The sequence below is a fragment of the Delphinapterus leucas genome, chromosome 2 (assembly GCF_059928025.1).
Source record: "Delphinapterus leucas isolate spDelLeu-1000000601 "Yukka" chromosome 2, BTC_Dleu_Yukka2, whole genome shotgun sequence".
NCBI classification, from domain to species: domain Eukaryota; kingdom Metazoa; phylum Chordata; class Mammalia; order Artiodactyla; family Monodontidae; genus Delphinapterus; species Delphinapterus leucas.
In genome coordinates this window covers 153,280,617-153,286,616 of record NC_143130.1, presented here as the reverse complement: position 1 = coordinate 153,286,616, position 6,000 = coordinate 153,280,617, and the positions used below count along the sequence as shown (strand labels likewise).

Genomic DNA, 6,000 nt, shown 5'->3' with positions numbered 1-6,000 from the left:
TTTATTAGCAATCAAAGAAATACATATAAAAAATACTGAAACATAATTTTTCATCTATAAAATGCACAAGTACTAAAAAGTTTCACAACATCTAGAGTTGGCTATAAGATGTAGGAATGCAAGTACTTTCATTTACTGTCCTTAGAAATATAATTTGGACTAGTCTTTCTGGAGGTCACTTTGGCAATATGTAATAATTTTTAATGTGCCATTCACCTTGATCAGAGTAAAGGATGCTTATCACAGCATGATTTACTTTAGTGAAACACTGGAAACAACCTAAATGTCCATTAAGAGAGAATTAATGAAATACATTATAAATAATCATATAATGGTATTCCACACAGTCATAAAACTGATGATTTTGCTATGTTTTCATGGGTATTGAAAGATGTCCACAATGCACTAAGTCAAAAATGCAGGTTGTAGAAAAGGAATAGCATGATGCCATGTATGTAAAATATATATATATATGTACATGCATATATGTGTATGTGCATGTATATGTGTATAATACCTCTTAGAAAGAAATGTTTGGAGGATTTGGAGGACTGTTGACCAAAAAGTTAAAAGTGATTACTGTTTTAGGATGCTGTGATTTGGGGTGATTTTTGCTTTCTTTATATTTTCTACAATGAATATGTATTGTTTTATAGTAGGAAAAAAATAAAGCTCATATTTAACTTTTAAAATACATATCACAAAAAAGATTCTATGACTCTTTAACAATTCTTTTCAGTTCGATAAGCAATATCTCTTGTTCTTATAGTTTTTGACATAAACCGTGTATATAGTTACATCATTTGCACTACAATCTAGCTGCTTTACTTAGACCTATGCTAAGCACTTCACTCACACCATTTCTAATGTTCTCCACAATGCTACACGGCCATTTTTATTCTAAAGAAAACCCAGCAGAGCTTTTACATTTTAGAAGCTGTTTTTCCCCACACTAGATGTTATTTTGAAAAGAGTAAGACACTCCAAAGTGAGATCTTTAAGGCCAGAAAACTCTCTTTACTTTAAAAAAAAAGTCATTGTGTAAATACAAACAAGTGTTATTCTTGGTTATCCTTTAAATCTCAGTTAGAAGCACTCCTAAGCTGATATTAGGAATATACTCAAGATTGCTGAAACCCAGGCAACGCACCATTGTGGTATCTAACAAAGTACATTGGACAATGCGGGGTGAGATTTGGGCTGGTTATTTGTTGCAGGATGGCCTGCATAGGCAAACAAGAAGCCAGAGTACTTAAGAATAAGAAACTTAACTCCTAAATCATGTTAAAATTTTTGGTTGCCATCCTGCATTAAAAGTATATTTAATTATTCATTTCCTGACATATGTTCATGTAACTTGAAGTGGAGAGATACAGAAAAGGAAAATCTGTGATCCAACATAGAGGCACTCTCTCACCTTCCCATCAACTCACAAACCTGCACTTTCATCTACTCTCTTTCCTCTTGTTACAATCCAGTAGCTCTCTTCAGTCTAAGGCCAATACACCTGTGCTCTAAACCCTAACCCTTCAAGCCCTCTCAGGAACCTTACACTTTATCCCTTTTCACCACTCTTCCATCTTTGCCACCAGAATTTAAACAAACATAAGTCTACTGTCCTAAAGCAAACAAGAAACTTTGACTCCACTTCTCCCTCTCGCTATCACCCTTTCTCCCTCTCAATAGCCAAACTCCTATTTCCATGTCCTACCTTTCACTCATTCCTCACTCATCCATGCATTCAACTGTCTATATAATGGAGAATTCACATCCAAAGCCAAACCCCCATGTCAAAAATCAAACTCATTAAAGACCTAAATGTAAGACATGACACCATAAAACTCTTAGAAAAGAACATAGGTGAAACATTCTTTGACATAAATTGTAGCAATATTTTCTTAGATTACTCTCCCAGGGCAAAAGAAATAAAAGCAAAAATAAACAAATGGGACCTAATCAAACTTAAAAACTTTTGCACAGTAAAGGAAACTACCAACAAAATGAAAAGACAACCTATGAAAGGGGCGAAAATATTTGCAAAAGACGCAACCGACAAGGGCTTAATTTCCAAAATATACAAACAGCTCATACAACTCATTAGCAAAGAAACAAACAACCCAATGAAAACACGGGCAGACCCAAATAGACATTTATCCAAAGAAGACATACAGATGCTCAACATCGCTAATTATTAGAGAAATGCAAATCAAAACTACAATGAAGGGCGGAGTCAAATTGGCATTCTAGGAGGACACGTAATTCTTGTCTCCTCACAATTAGGGCACCTACCAGGCACTGGTGGGGGACCACGGACACCTAAGGGGACGGGAGGAACCCCCAGCAATCGGGTAGGACGTGGCATGTGGGAGAAGTGAAGGGGGAGAAGTAGTAGAGGCTGGCACCCCTGAGGGGTGGCTGGGGGAGGGGAAGGGATCCCAGGCCCAAAGGGGGAAACTGGGGAACCATTGGGAGGGCACAGGATCCAAAGGGAGCATGGCCAGCTTTCCCCTGCCCACTTGGACCCCCAGAAACCTGTTGAGATGCCGAGCCTGATCCTCTGCCCACCTAAGCCCCCTCCAGCCATGCGGGTCCTGAGGGAGTGGGAGGGAGGGAAGGGGAAGCAAAAGTAAAGGCCAGACCTCTGGGAATGGCACCCCTGAGGGGTGTCTGGGGGAGGGAAGGAGTTCCTACACCCAGCAGGACACACCCACAGTTAGGGGTCCAGCAGCAACGGGGGAGACCCTGGGAGAGGTGGTGGGGGAGGTGCACGAAGGAACAGAAGGGAACGGGGCCAGTGCTTTCCCTGTCCACTTAGGCACTGGGAAGCCTGTTGGGCTCCAGGACCTAATCCTCTGCCCTCAGAGCCTCCCTCCTGCCATTCAGAGCCCAAGCCCCACCCCTACACCCCCACCCAGTGCCCCACCTCTACACTCGGAGACCCCCTCCATCGAGCTGGACCTAAACCCCACCCACACACGCTCACTCAGGGCCCTACCTCCAAACTCCGGAACTCCACTCTCCAGAGGCCCTCCTTACCACATGCTGCCTCTCCCCTTCTGCCAGGTCCTAAGCAGAGGCCCCGCCCCACAATTGAACGTCAGCCTGCCTAGGCCCCGCCCCATGCTCAAACATCACCCACCCACCCACCTATGTCCCACCCCTGCCTAAGTTTCACCCCCCAACTAAACTCCACCCCCAAGGCTTTTTTTTTTCTTTTCTTTTTTCCTCTTTTAGATTAGGGTTCTGTTTTACCTTGTTGATTCATTGTTGTTGATTTTTTAATTTGTCCTAATAAATCTTTTATTTTCCTAATTTTATTTTACTCTTTATACTTTGTTAGTGATCTCTCCTTTTGGCTTGTTTCCTCCCCTCCCCTTTTTTGTTTCTTTTTTCTGTTGTGGTTTTAATTTACCTTGTTGCAGTTGTTTCAATTATAGTTTTATTTTTCCTAGTATATTGTACTGCTCCTTTCTTTCTTCCTTCTTTCCTTCTTTCCTCCCTCCCTCCCTTCCTTCCTTTCTTTCTTTTTCTTTGTTTTTTTTTTTACCATGCCATGAAGCTTGCGGGATCTTGGTTCCCAGGGCACAGGTTGGGCCTGAGCTCCAGTGGTGGGAGCTCCGAGTCCAAACCGCTGGACTAACAGAGAACCTCAGAACCCAGGGAATATCAATCGGAGTGAGGCCTCCTGGAGGTCCTCATCTCAGCAACAAGACCCAGCTCTATCCAACAACCTGCAAACTCCAGTGCTGGATGTCTCAGGCCAAACAACCAGTAAGACAGGAATACAGCACCACACATCAAAAAAAAAAAAACAACAGAAATGACAACAAAATATGTTACAGACAAAGGAGCAAGGTAAAAACCTACAAGATCAAATAAATGAAGACAAAATAGGCAACCTACCTGAAAAAGAATTCAGAGTAATGATAGTAAAGATGATCCAAAATCTCGGAAACAGAATGGAGAAAATACAAGAAACATTTAACAAGGATTTAGAAGAACTAAAGAGCAAACAAACAGTGATGAACAACACAATTACTGAAATTAAAAATACTCTGGAAGGAATCAACAAGAGAATAACTGAGGCAGAAGAACGGATAAGTGAGCTGGAAAGTAAAATGGTGGAAATAACTGCCAGGGAGCAGCATAAAGAAAAAAGAATGAAAAGAATTGAGGACAGTCTCAGAGACGTCTGGGACAGCATTAAATGCACCAACATTTGAATTACAGGAGTCCCAGAAGAAGAAGAGAAAAAGAAAGGGTCTGAGAAAATATCTGAAGAGATTATAGTCAAAAACTTCCCTAACTTGGGAAGGGAAATAGTCAATCAAGTCCAGGAAGCACACAGAGTACCATACAGGATAAACCGAAAGAGAAACATGCTGAGAGACATATTAATCAACATATCAAAAATTAAATACAAAGAAAAAACATTAAAAGCAGCAAGGGAAAAGCAACAAATAACATACAAGGAAATCCCCATAAGGTTAACAGCTGATTTTTCAGCAGAAACTCTGCAAGCCAGAAGGGAGTGGCAGGACATATTGAAAGTGATGAAAGGGAAAAACCTACAACCAAGATTACTCTACCCAGCAAGGATCCCATTCAGATTCGAGGAAGAAATTGAAACTTTACAGATAAGCAAAAGTTAAGAGAATTCAGCACCACCAAACCAGCTTTACAACAAATGCAAAAGGAACTTCTCTAGGAAGGAAACACAGAGAAGGAAAAGACCTACAAAAACAAACCCAGGGCTTCCCTGGTGGCACAGTGGTTGAGAGTCCGCCTGCTGATGCAGGGGACACGGGTTCATGTCCTGGTCCGGGAAGATCCCACATGCCGCAGAGTGGCTGGGCCCGTGAGCCATGGCTGCTGAGCCTGCGCGTCCGGAGCCTGTGCTCTGCAATGGGAGAGGCCACAACAGTGAGAGGCCCACATACCGCCAAAAAAAACCCCCCAAAACCCCCAAAACAACTAAGAAAATGGTAATAGGAACATAAATATCGATAATTACCTTAAAGGTAAATGGATTAAATGCTCCAACCAAAAGACATAGACTGGCTGAATGAATACAAAAACAAGACAAGTACATATGCTGTCTACAAGAGACCCACTTCAGACCTAGGGACACATACAGACTGAAAGTGAGGGGATGGAAAAAGATATTCCATGCAAATGGAAATCAAAAGAAAGCTGGAGTAGCAATTCTCATATCAGACAAAATAGACTTTAAAATAAAGACTATTACAAGAGACAAAGAAGGACACTACACAATGATCAAGGGATCAATCCAAGAAGAAGATATAACAATTATAAATATTTAGGCATATGTACTTTAATACATAAGGCAAATGCTAACAGCCATAAAAGGGGAAATCGACAGTAACACAATAGTAGTAGGGGACTTTTAACACCCCACTTGCACCAATGGACAGATCATCCAAAATGAAAATAAACAAGAAAACACAAGCTTTAAATGACACATTAAAAAACATGGATTTAATTGATATTTATAGGACGTTCCATCCAAAAACAACAGAATACACTATCTTCTCAAGCACTCATAGAACATTCTCCAGGATAGACCATATCTTGGGTCACAAATCAAGCCTTGGTAATTTAAGAAAACTCTTCCAACCACAACGCTATGAGACTAGATATCAACTACAGGAAAAAACCTGTAAAAACTACAAAGACATGGAGGTTAAACAATACACTACTAAATAACCAAAAGATCACTGAAGAAATCAAAGAGGAAATCAGAAAATACCTAGAGACAAATGACAATGAAAACAAGACGATCCAAAACCTATGGGATGCAGCAAAAGCAGTTCGAAGAGGGAAGCTTATAGCAATACAATCCTACCTCAAGAAGCAAGAAAAATCTCAAATAAACAACCTAACATTACACCTAAAGCAATTAGAGAAAAAACAACAAAAAAACACAAAAGTTAGCAGAAGTAAAGACATCATAAAGATCAGATCAGAAATAAATGAAAA

The 6,000-nt window shown here is 40.5% G+C and overlaps 1 protein-coding gene across 3 annotated transcripts in view; it reads right to left on the bottom strand.

Moving 5' to 3' along the window:
* LIN52 (lin-52 DREAM MuvB core complex component) overlaps window positions 1–6,000 on the bottom strand; it is a 117,826-nt gene that overhangs the window by 68,799 nt on the left and 43,027 nt on the right. The gene's annotated exons all lie outside the window — the stretch shown is intronic.